Raw genomic sequence first — 13196 nt, 5'->3', positions numbered from 1 at the left:
AGCTTGATGAATAACTCTTAAAGCAGTTTATGAACTCCAACATTTCCCCTCACACATCTTGGAAGGATCCAGATGCATTAAATCAAAAAGCGAATCAAACTTACGAAACTATAAAAGCAAACGCTCTTTGGCTCGTTAACCTGGCTCATGCTAACCACTAATCAACTTTTTTTTTCACCGCAAGTACAAACGGTCTCTTTTTCCCACTAATGGCCTGTCATACACAGAAGTCAGGGTAATGCTTGCGCTCCTTAACAGTACTGGGTGAGACCATTCAAAATGTTTCCCAACAAGCTTTATCCTACAACCAAAAAGCTCCTAAATTGTTGCTTCCTTAAGTACGGAACTGCTGCACTTGGTGTGAAGTATGAGTGTTCTAATACGTCAGGACGTCATACGTCAGGATTAACCTGTTGTGATATTGTACCATTAACTGCTAGCTAAACTTGCCAGTCAGTTATCCAATGCTACAGTTTGAATATGGGTCACTACCTTTAAACGACATAGAAAGAAGGGATGTGGCTCTTGAATACAACTGCTGCCATATTACCATCAAGCCCTACTACCTGTATGTAAACAGACACAGACGGCAGCTGGCTAAAAGTAGGACGACAGTATTTTTGAATGGAAGAAAATGGTGTTAAATGAATTACATGTGATTCCGACTGATTTCTCATCTTCAGACTCCTCAGGATTTAATTTCCTGTTTGAACCTTGTTGACGTTTCGTAGCTCGTGCTGTGTCTGAGCTATTTGTGGACACAGTGTTGTCTGTCGTTGTAGCTACTGCACTTCCTCTCTCAGGCATCCTGTTCAGCAGCTCATATTTTAGCAGCTTATTCATTATCACTCATGCATACATTCAGTATGATTCATATGCATGCAACATGTTCTAATTCATTTTGGCCCTGGGCTGTGGGCTCGGCGTCTCCTCTGCAGGTTTTCATCTGACAGACTCTTTTTTTCTGGCCTGAGTCCCTGTGAGATCAACGCCGTTATTACATTTCTAACTTTTCTCAAGTAGGGACAAATGTTAAAACCTCAAAGACATTTTTAACATGGTGCAGCTCACCTTACACCTCTCATTGCCGATATGCAACGGTTACTTGGGGTCACAGGAAACAAACGGTTAAATTTAGTCGCTGGAAGTCCAAACTGAAGACTACACAAAATATTTGAACCTCAATGGTCAAATAAAACATTTTTCTTTTCCCCCAATTACTGTATGTTATTTTACATTTCTTTACTTCCTGTCTGTGTCTTTCTGTCCTTCTTGGTTGCTCTTAATTAGACCCTTTAGTTTAAGACTGAATGCATCAGGGGTCTGGAAACTTTATTGTCATAGAGCCATGTTTCCTCAGCTCACCTGGATTAGTCATTCAGCCACAAAATCTACTTTATCCTCACATTAAGAAGAAAAAAAATGGATAAAATTCTAAAATTAAATCAAATAAATAATAATCTGAAAAAGGTTTTTTTAATAAAATGTACATGGGATTGTAAGTGTTTTTTTATTTACTTTTAATAAATTTGCAAAAATAAAATTAAATATTTAAACAATTTGCAAGACTTTCATAACAGTTTGAAATCTGAAAAAATAGCAAAAAAAAGAGAAAAAAAACAATTTAAAGAATTTGCAAAATATAAATGATAATAAAAAATAAAAAAATATTTTGATAAATCTGCAAAATTTCAAAAAAATTGAAACTTAAATACATGTAAAGAAAAAAAAGTAGAATATTGAAATAAAGACTGTGAATGTGGATAGGAACCAGAAGGAGGCAGTAAAGCAGTATATTGGATACCAAATGCCCCAAAAAATCTGGATTTTGGACTTTGACAAAGTTTTTTTTGTCAGTTTGTGTTTTTGTATTTTTGAAGTCAGCATTTTGGGTCCTCTTGCTTTTGTTTTCTTTAAAACGTGGCGAAAAAACCCAAACAAAACAGAGAAATAAAGAGTTTTTGATCTGTCTAAATTGAACAGAAATTAGCTTAAGTGATATCTTCTTGTTGTAGTTTCCTTTTAGCTTTTTAAAGTAATGTTCAGAAACACATTTAAATAAATATAAGAGATATTTCAGGAAAGTAAAAGTGTTTATTAATTTGTGAAACTGACTTTAATACTTTCCTTGTTTTGTTCCTCTTAATTTTACAATCAGATGTTAAATTTATTAAATTCTGTTGATGTTTTTTGTAAAACACGTCTCCAGGCACATAAACTCTGAGCAGAGTGACGCCTCTGCCTGTTTTGTTAGCCCTTAAAGGATCTTTGCTGATGAAGCTGATCTTTTGCCCGATCAGAGAAAGACTTGGCGGTCTAACTTAACCCTGAGATGATGTTTTAATAACCTGGTAGCTGTGGCGAATACCAAAGAAATTAATTTGGCTGCTGTTGGTTTAATGGTGCGTCCCTGTGGGCAGACTGGAGACCATTAGCCGTAATGAAAATGACAAAAGTAGCCCAGCTTTCCGGGGACTTTCTATATTTCCCTGAAGGATCCTTTAACTTCTGTGGCGTTGTGATTGTGTTCGGCTCCTCTGAACATTTCGCAGCCTCCAGCAGAGGCTCGTAGACGTCACTGCAGCTTCTCCTCGCAGCCTGCAGCCAAAACAGACGCCTAGCGTAGCTATATTTGGTGTACATTGCAACATAATTCCTGCTCGGATGTTTTCACCGGGTGAATGAACAGGCGCGCTTACACACACACTCCTGGCCGTCAGCACGTCGATGAGGCATGACGGAGCTCCAGATTGCGTGTATTTTTTAAAAGCAGCTTCCTGCGAGCTGAGCGAGGGGAGGCCTTGTAATTTCAGCGAGGAGGTGTCATGTTTAGTTACGCTCCCCGTAATGGAGAGCTCCTCTTTTCATTACCCTCGCTTTTAAACGGGCCGCACCATAGCAACATGTGGCAGTGATCAATTTGAATGTCATTAACACGGCGGCTTTAAGGTCCGGCCTTCATTCTCTCCACTCCCTAAACCGCAGTAATTGAATCAAGGGGACGGGCGGGCGTTGGAGCGCTCCTGGTCAGGCAAACAAAAGGATTATTAACATCGCCAATGACATTGTATTTACAGGAGAGGCTGAGGGAAGTGTGCCATTTACAAAGCAATTTGCCGCCGTGATGATGCAAGAATAAATAAATGGGAATTTGTTGTTGATTGTGTGTGTGTGTGTGTGTGGGTGACATGAGGGATGCGGCAGCCGGAGGAGTCATGCACATCCTCAGGCGAGCTTTGAACGACTGGGGACAGTGTTTTAATATTCTGTTTGATGCATACAGAAACACACTCAGCATTCACACCACACACTCCTCCTCGAAACTTTAAGAAGATTAGAACGATGTGAGCAATAATAGCTTTTGAGTTGAGTGTTTTGGTGTGTATGCGGTGTGCTTGTTTGCGTGTCCAATAATCCCGGCTTCTTGGAAGTGTTTTTGACTCTTTCTTCCATGTGCGCTTGTTGATTTAGACTGCTGTAGTAGTGTTTCGGATGGCGGCTCCAGTCTATTTTCTGCAAGAATAAAAAATCCGAGCCCATCTGCAATTTGTCTTGATTAAGCAGGGTCTCCATCTGCGAGCTCCCATCTCTTGTTGGTGTCTTTTCCCATTTGCAATATATTTCATTCCAGCAGCAGCCCCCCTGTCCACTTAACACCCCCACCTCCTTCTCCAAGCAAAAGATTAACAGATTAGAAGTAACATGATTGCCTGCTTCCTCTTTTTATTCATGCCTGCTGCCTTCCCCTTCGCTTCTCAGGAAGAACTCAAAAATACAAGTCCATGATTTTGCTTTTTGCATCCCCGTCTGCAGAATCAGGCCAGTCCAAAGCACTTAACGTCCTCACCGCTCTCATTTCATACGTCTTTCTCACTTTGTACAGTACCACATGACGCGTACACGCCCTGCCACACACACCTTCATTAGAATTCGGCACAGATGTACGGCGTGACCGGGGCCTATTTCTGAAGCGCGGTGTATGGAGGCCTATCACACACCTCGGCTATGCGTAACCAATAACTGGAGAACGCATGACTGAAAAATGAAAAGAGATAGAGGCAGCAGATGAGAGAAAGGAGAGGTGGGATGGAGAGTTTTTAACGGATGGAGGGAGCAGGAGCAGGAGAGAAATGAGGGATGGAGGTGGTTTCAGGCAGAGGAGGAGAGTGGTGAAGCAGAGGATGGAGGATCTCGCCGGCTGGGTGGCATTAGTAGGGAAAGCCTCTCCACTGCTGCCAGATAAGAGATGGCCCTGGCCAATGATGTGGAATGGTTTTGATTGGCTGAGCCTGATCCCCCAGCAGAGCGAGCCGAGGTCCTCTCCTGGAGCTCGGAGCGGCACCGTAACGCTGTCGGATATTTCATACTTCACTTCTACAAGCGTGGCTGCTGCAGGGCGCCGCAACTCTGACCTCATCCACACGGCGCTCAACATCTCAGAGTTCACTCCCACGACTGTGGCTACTGTGGCGTGAAACAATCAGAGGCTGGAGTGGACGTTCAGGAGGACACCGTGGTGAAACACTGAGCAACTTTCACCTGTGTTGGGTCTGAGCGTCCTCCTCTCTGTGGAGCATTGTGGTGGAAGTCACTGGTGTTGTTGTTGTATGTTTCTGATCTTTCTATACATTAATAACTGTCCAACACCAATTCAATCTTACACTGCAAAAAAACAGAAAACCTGTCAAGTGTTTTCGTCTAATTTTCAGAACAAGAGTTTCAAGTTTCAAGCAAATTTTCGAGCATTTTTTTCTTGTTGCATTGGCAGATTTTTTTTGACTTGTTACAGTAATTCAGACCTCATTTTTGTCTTAAATCACACAAAATTTGACATTTTTCCAGACTGATCAGTTGAATGTGGCTCATATCAAGTAGAATAAGACAATTTTTTACTGAAAATGAGACGAAAAGACTTGATAACATTTCAGTTTTTTGCAGTTTAGGCATTAAAGTCTGTCATATGTGTACTGTTACCACTTACCATGTTTAAGGCTAATGTTAAATTTGTAGGATGGAGTTTTCCTCTGAATTATGGCGCAATCTGCCCCTGTCTCACTTTCACGGTGTAGTTAGCTAACTGACCAATTATCTGCAGTCATGTCTGTGGCTAACGCGATAGCCAAACAGGCCAATCAATGACGGTATGTTGGGGCTAATGGTCAGATTTGTGCTAACGGTAGAAAAAATAGTTGAATAGCGGTATGCATGAGCCAGGTTAACGGCCCAAAAAGCGTTTAGTTTAATGGAGGTAGACCCCACTGTTTCAGGCGCTAACGGCAGGATAACAGCACCTGTTCGGCTGTTTAAAGGCAGACATTGCGCGATGCATTACACTTTTAGACCAAATATGCAAAGACAGTGGACAATCCTTTGGGAAAGTGGCCGTACAGCAATTTAAGATATAGGAGACACATTCTTTCAGTGAACAGAAGAAATAAGGGGGACAATTAAAGTCTCAAACTGGCGAGACTCACAGACGTCAAGTTTGAGTCGCTTTTTGGTTTAATGCATCCGGCTCCTTCCAAGATGTGTGTAATGAAATGTTGGAGTTCATAAACTGCTTTAAGAGTTACTTATCGACGTACCGGGGCATTGCTGCAGTGCTTGTTTCTCAAAGCAGCTTTCATATCACTGATTTTATTACTGAAGTTTTCTACTGTGAGCTCAGAAACACCACACACATTTACTCTGTTCAAGATCACCAAACTTTCTCTTTCTCTTTGTTTACCTGATTGACTCACAGTTAACAGCTGTTTGTGTATTCTTGTAATAAAATCTTGATTTCTCCGGCTTAAAAAACCTTTTCTTGATCTTCTTTCAGTCGCACTGTTACAGCTCGCCAGGTTTATTGCTGTTTGTGAGTGGTAGACATGCACGGTTCAAATTTGAATGGTGTAATTAGTCAACTGGCCGATTATTTGCTAAGACTGATGGCTGAACGTGCTTTCGGGCTCTGGTCTTCAGCAACTCAGTCATGATACGATGATGGCCAATCAGCACAGAGATCCTCCACTGACGTATGATCAATCAGACCTGCTGAGGTTCGTCCATCAGGAAAATATCAGACGATAGTTTGTATCTGTTTCCTTCCTGAACTCCACCTGATGTTACCTGGTCAGCATTGAAAGGGGCTTGCTTTGGGTAAGGTTGTACAAGTACATTAGCATTGCCCAAGTTAGCATTAGCAGCTTCACCTAGCAATGAAATCTAGACCAATTTTTTTCTGTCTTTTTATGCCTTTTAATTTAAGAGGATTGGATTCAAACCCAGGGTATAGCCTCATCGGGCACCAAATCTAGACTGTTAGGCCAGTCCAGTATCATTTACATGTGACGCCCAGGTTTGTAAGGTTCACATCTTTGGGTACTCGTTGGTTTTGCTTTTCTTTCTCCATGCTACATCCACTAACTTAGCTAATCTGATTAGCTTCTTCCCCTTGCTAACCAACATCCAAAGTAACTTGTGCATCGGGCTGCGATTGGCTAAGGTAGATATGTTCCACTCTCAGTCCAGAAATGTCCTGACACATAAAAAAAAAAATCAACACCCAGGCAGAGGAGGGGGTTTGAGGCAGACACAGACACAGACACACGTTTAGAGGCCGTGAGGGGACAATTAAGCAGGATTATTCCTATAAAAGTCGACCTTTAAACACATTTTTTAACATCTTTTTTCAAACTGCTACATGAATCCAGTGAGGAGATTAAAGTGGATTTAATCTGTGTCAGAGTTTTTAGTATTTTCACAATCCCACCAGGAGCAGACGACACATTAATGGACAGAGTAATATATGACAAACACACACACACACACACACCGACCTGAAACGAGCTGGACACTCACCATTTCCTGAGGCTCTCCACTCGATTTATTTGGAGCTGGCATCTGTTCCTTTATCCAGCCCTGTACAGCTGGGAAAAGCTCTTATTAAAAGCTAATTGGCTGAGAAATGGTACATTTTAAACTTCTACGGATCATTTCAGCATTACAGAAGCAGAACATTTGACTCCTGGGCAACAAGTGCTGGATCTTAAAGACTGAATAGGTTTCTGTGAGCACGTTAAAGTCCTCCGAACATTATTCTCTACCTTTTATGACGGCTTCAAACTCCCCATCCTTCCATCACATGACTCATAAATCCAGTTTCTCTCTTTGTGTTCTTTGCAGGTTTTAAGATTGACCGTCTTTCTGAGTGAAAATGAGCCGTAATTATTAGTTTGACTTGGTCTTATTTTAAAAACTCGACTGGATACCTGTTCCTCTGAGGTGGTTTTTAAAACTGCTTCAGCTCGAGTCCCTGAGAGGGACGTAAAGATGAGTCTGTGTGTTTTTTGATTTGGAGAACCTTATTTTTGGGGTTATTTGATGAAGGAACAGCCTGTCACTCTGGTTGTTTTGGGTCGAATCGGAACGTTCTGCTCCAAACTCCCGCTACGCTGCACCAAACAAGACGCTGATTCAAAGAAATGTGACTTGGAACATGACATTACGAACCAAAATTGGTTTTTCAGCCCAAGAAATTCAAAACTTTTGGAGATGAAATCCAAAATCCTTTTAAACGTGTTTGGAAAATGCCCCAGCAGTAGACCCAGGGAGGCTGCAGTTCAACAGGATTCAGCATCGCCGCCTTCTCTGCTTTGACATTGTTGTTTCTCGTACTCCATGACCACAGGCATGCCTACCTCTGGGCACCCTGACCTCGCTGTTACCTAGCAAACCAGCTGGCTATGATTATGTAGCATGGAGACATTGGCAGCAGGGGCCGGGGAGCCATCTGGAGCCGCGGGGGATCCTCCCAGTGGGCCAGTCGACCTGTGGGCCAGCAGCAGCAGCAGAGAGAGTCTGGTTATTCACTGCCGATGCACAAAGCAGAGAAATGTCGTCCTTTTGTTAAACGAGACTCCATGAATGACATTAACAATGGTCTTCAACCTGCAGCTCTTTGACTCCTCTGCAGTGGATCCTTGTAGCTTTAAAAATATTATTAAAATAAAGAACTGTTGTGTTTCTTCCAGAGGGTATTGATGATCAAAGACACTGACACTAAATAAAATCCTGCGTTAACATTTAGTTGAACTAAATCTTCATCCCATCTGTCAATAAAGCCTGCCATCGCTCTCCTTCACCTCCTACAACATCAACAGCCCACCAACTTTCCATGCACCTGTGGCTAACCTCAAGTTTTACAGCCCTGGGAAGATAACTACATCTACAAAAAGACTCATCTGGAAGAAAATACAGATTTTAATTCTGTGTGGATGGATTCATTTAACTGACAACTTCAGGAACAGGCTAAATATGTGGCAAGAAATAAGCAAAATATAAATAAATAAATAAATAAATAAATAAATAAATAAATAAATAAAATGTTCAATAAATGTTGACAAATTCTGGTATTCTTTTAAAAAAATGTTGAAGTTTTTGCAGAATTTTAAATTTTAGTTTAATTTTGATTTTTTTTTTATTTCAAAATTGACAGTTTTGCAAATCTTTGAAATCTCAACTTTTTTGGAAATTTTTGCAAATTTCTCTCACTTTGACTTTTTTTTGCGTTTTTTCAATTTTTTTTTTCAATTTCTTATTTTTTATTTTCTATTTTAGTATTATTATTATCGCAATTTTTGAATTATTTGGAAATTTCTTTTTTTTTCAAATTTAATTTATTTAATACTTTTAATTTTATTCAATTTTTGAAATAATTTCAAATATCAATTTATTCATTATTATTCTAAACATTTTGCAAGTTTCGGAATTTTGCAGTTTTTAAAATTTCTCAAATATTTTAAAAAATTAAAAAATAATATATATTTTAATTAAAAAAACTAAGATATCACATGTAGAATTTTATAAATTTAAGAAACTTCTCATACAGATAATCACTAGTTCTTTTAAATTTACTAGTCTTAATTGTGGAGATAAAGAAGATTTTGAGGCTCCTGAATGACTTTAATCCAGCTGAGCTGAGGAAAAATGGCTGCTATGAAAGTGAAGGTTGCAGACCCTTGAACATTACCAAGTGGGTGTTTGTTGGGACAGACTTGGTTCGATTGCAGAGTTGCTGAAAGGCACGGAAATATCCCATCAAGTTTCAAGTTCACAGAGAAAATTCAGCAGTTAATACTAAAAAAAATCAAGTGTTGGAAACTCTGAGGGCTTTTGATTAATCTGCAGAGAAAAACTCTGAAAACAATAAAAGAAAGGAAATCCAATGACTTTTTCCACAAAGTGAGAGCAAAAGTCTTTAAAATTGACAGCTAAGATTTGATTTTGCTGGAGTGAACAGACTTTAATTTGGGATTATCCATATTTAACACAATTAGCAGCATTTAACGAGCCACTAAGTGACTTAACTCAAAGTGCTAATGAGGTTTGATTATTTTAGATAAACTTAAACGATGCTTGAAGGTAGACGGGGTCACGGCAGCAGCAGAGACACAGAGGCGGTGGGTAGGAGTTAAAAATAGGAGGTTTAATGAGAATACAGGCAATTAATATGAGAAAAGCTGCAGATTTATACATCAGAGGGATGTGGTTATCGAGCAGACACATGTCAGAGCTGGAGGAAGAGCGGCGTATAAAGAGCGCCTTTTATTCTGAGCGTAATCTGTGTGTCACAGTTTGATTCTGTCTTTATCTTGCAGTTGTCAAACGCTGCGATTCCTGCCCTCGTCTCTACCCGCCGCCTGCACTCTGACTGCTTTCAGCTGAACCCTGGCAGGTAGCTTATAGCTGCAAGGTCAGACCCAAAGTCCAAGCCTCAAAGGGCCACACGGCGAGCGGCGGACACAGCCACGGATTACCGTCTGGCTGCGGACAAAAGGAGCGAGCTGTCACTGGGTCCTTTTTTTTTTCTTTAACGTTTCAACACATAAACCCCGGCCGCTTTTTGAAGTTGAGTCTTATCGAGGCGAGCTGCACAGATGAGCTGCTCTGTAGCCTCCTTTTTATCAGATCAGATGGTGACAGGAGGGACGTTAGCGGGAGGCGATTCAGCAACTTGGAGAAGCTGCAGGACATGAAACGCTCGCTGAGAGACGAGGACGACTCCGTTTTCTCCTCGTCCTTTCTCTCATCTCCTCTGATTAGTGTGCTGCTACACGTCTTGGAGTGCGCCCTGTGAAGATGTGCTTACTTGCAATAGTTTCATATGTATGCATCTGTCACATATGAGATGTAATGATCCACCTGGCGAGGCACATCATTAAAGGTTGCTACATGAATACTTGGATGCCTATTGGTCAAAATTGGGAGGTGGATGCACATGGTGGTGGATTAGTGGATCCTGAAGGTCTGGTGGAGGACAAGAGGTTCCTGGAGTATCTAATGATTCTCAGTGTAATGCTTCGTAATGATGCTAGCTTGGTTGTCACGATTCAACGTCTGTTGTTGCATCCAAGGTCACACCACATCCTCTTTTAACTAAGAGATGGACTTAAGTCTCTAGAAATTTATTGGTTTCCAGTTTGTTGGATTAAAACTTCATCACAGAGATAAAAAACTTTTATTATTCTGCTCTCAAGGGGATGAAAACAACTCCAACTGCCAAAATACACCAAGTCACGGCCTTCTGGATCAGATACCCAAGGCTCCTGTTTTTGCCAGATGCTGGAGCGGTGGCTTGTAAAATTTGCAAAAAGCAGATTGAGTTGAACAGGAAGTCAAAACTAGATTGTTTTCAACCTGTTGACTCCGGGTCAGGAGCCAGGATGCCGTCACAGTGGAGCTAGTTCTGCCTGCTTTTGCTCTCCATATTGTTTAGAGGATCCAATCAACTCAACTCGAAATGGGAATGTTTGGAAGTGGAAACCAAAAACCATCAGTTTAATTTATCAAATCGTCTCCTATGAGTCTCTATATATGTGTGTCAGTGTCTGTGTCTGCCTTGAACCCCCTCCTCTGCCTTACTGCAAAAAACTGAAATCTTATCAAGTGTTTTTGTCTTTTTTTTAAGTAAAAATTGTCTTATTATACTCAACATGAGCCACTTTCAACTTATCAATCCAGAAAAATGTCTTGTTTCAAGTTATCGGAGTACAAAAATGAGGTTTGAATCGCTTGTAACCAGTAAAAAAATCTGCTGATGGAACAAGAAAAAATTGCTTGAAATTTTCCTTGAGACTAGAACAATGTCTTGATACAAGTAACTTTTCTCTTGTTCCATTGGCAGATTTTTTTTACTGGTTACGAGCAATTCAGACCTCATTTTTGTCCTTAAATAACTTTAAACAAGACATTTTTCTGGATTGGTCATGTGAGTTTGGCTCATATTGAGTCTAAAAAGGAATTTTCTACTGAAAATAAGACCAAAACACTTGATAAGATTTCAGTTTTTGCAGTGCTGGATGTTGATGTTTTGGTTGTTTTAAGACATTTTTAGGTAGAGAGTAGACATGGCTAACTCAGCCAATCAATGTGGAAGAGACTTTACGTGTTCATAAGCAAGTGGAAGAAGCTAATCAGAGTGGCTATGATAGCGAATGTAGCACGCAGAAAGAAAAACAACCAAAGTAAAAGGAAATGGCAAACAGATAAAGCGTTTTCCTAAATGAGAGTGAAGCTTGGCTCAACAAAGTGCGACGAGAGTGAGATTTCTGCTAACCAGGTATGTGTCAAATACCTGCGGTTTGCTTGCACTAACATGTTAAGTCAGGTGCACGGCTCTTGAGTCTCTCCCACGTAGAAACACGCTTTTATATTTACATTCTGACGTATTCTATCAGGGTAAATCCAACAAATTGAGAAATTACGAGGAATTATGAGGAAATAACCCTCATACTCTGATGATTATTTGCAGATTAACAGCTGGTTTCGTTCTCTAGCTGCAGACCTAAAAATACTCCATTATCTCCAGTTTGAGCTATAAATACCAGCCTGCTTACCATGATCATGTTCACACTGCTGCACTGGAAACTGTTGAGAAAGCTCACAACTCACAGGGGAACTTATTATTACTCATGAATCAAGATGTCAATCACTTCCTATGTGGGAGCTGATGCTGTCCTTACAGCGTCAGTGATTCAGTGCGAGCGAGGACCCGTTGGTGTGAGTTTCCCTGGTGTGTGCTCTCGGCTCCTGTGGGTGGTTTCTGCCCTCCTGGCTCCACTCCAAGTCGCTCCTCTTCCTCTCCAACTCCACCACAGCCCTCAGCTGGAGCTGGTGCTGGGAAGGCGGAGGTTACCGGCTACAGCGGGCTACAGCGTTGTGCAGATGAGGAGGGATCAGCAGAGATGGAGAGCACGCCTTCAGGTGATGATTTAATTGAGCCTGTAGATTCACTTTGCAGGGAGATTCCTGCGCTGATAGGCCGCACTGCGTTTTCAAACAGCCTGTTTTAGTTTGTGGAGCGCGCTGAATAGAGGCATTAGGTCTGAGGAGTCAGACTTTATATATGTGCCTGTCTGCTGCAGTCAGGTCTGTTTTCCCTCCGTCGAGCTGATGACTCCATAACCACATCCACGAGGCAAAGCGATGTCAAAAAACCAGAAAATCACAAGTAGCACTTAAATTATCCTGTTTCATTTCTGAACTGAGGGAAATAAAAATCTCCAGGATGTGTGTGTGAGTGAGTGTGTGTGTGTGTGCGGTGTTTTCATGTGGGGCAAGGTTTCCATAGAGACTAGGCCGGCTAATCCGACGAGCTGTGGAAGACGGAGAGAGCAGGTCTGAAGTGCTCAGCGTTACGGCGGCTTCTAAAAGCCTCCTGCCTCTCAGCGCCTTAGTCTTCATTACCTCCACATCCCTTTTTGATTGGCTGCGTTTATCCTGAGTACCCCGGGTTTGGGAGGGGAACTGTAACCCCGTACACCCCCCTCCCCCCTGCCAGCCAACAACACACACCACTGGCATCATTCAAGTTGTCATAGCAACCCCTGACGGCAGATTTGGACTCATAAACTGGATATTGTATCACACTCTCAACCTGGTAGTTTGAACACAATACGCTTGTCTCCTGGGGCTGAAACACAAATTATAGAAACCTGTACAAAGGAGTGATTACAGTGTGAGGATTGTGGGTGTTGAATGTGAGACTTCGCGTGCCCCTGGATGTGCTAAGTGGCGAGGAAATGTGGCGTTCTGTTTGGGCTGGATGGTGTGGGTTTGTGCAACACTTTGGCACGCTTTCAGTCATCCTGTGATGGAAATAGAAAATTAGCTGGGGGTCTTAAGCCCTTCCGCTCATGCTGTGCGGGGCCCTG

General features: G+C 41.5%; 1 long non-coding RNA gene across 1 annotated transcript in view; it reads left to right on the top strand.

The window, feature by feature from the left end:
* Positions 1–9714, top strand: part of LOC141810746 (uncharacterized) — a 44465-nt gene extending 34751 nt beyond the window's left edge. Inside the window, exon 5 of the long non-coding RNA XR_012600122.1 lies at positions 9642–9714. This is a non-coding gene — a long non-coding RNA (uncharacterized LOC141810746). The remainder of the gene's footprint in view (positions 1–9641) is intronic.
* Positions 9715–13196: the final 3482 nt, after the last annotated feature.

Source organism: Halichoeres trimaculatus, unplaced genomic scaffold, assembly GCF_033239565.1.
Source record: "Halichoeres trimaculatus isolate MK-OKI-2021-1 unplaced genomic scaffold, fHalTri1.1 fHalTri1_scaffold_21, whole genome shotgun sequence".
Classification (NCBI taxonomy): Eukaryota; Metazoa; Chordata; class Actinopteri; order Labriformes; family Labridae; genus Halichoeres; species Halichoeres trimaculatus.
Note: the sequence above shows the minus strand (reverse complement) of the source record. Positions and strands in the feature narration are given on the sequence as shown.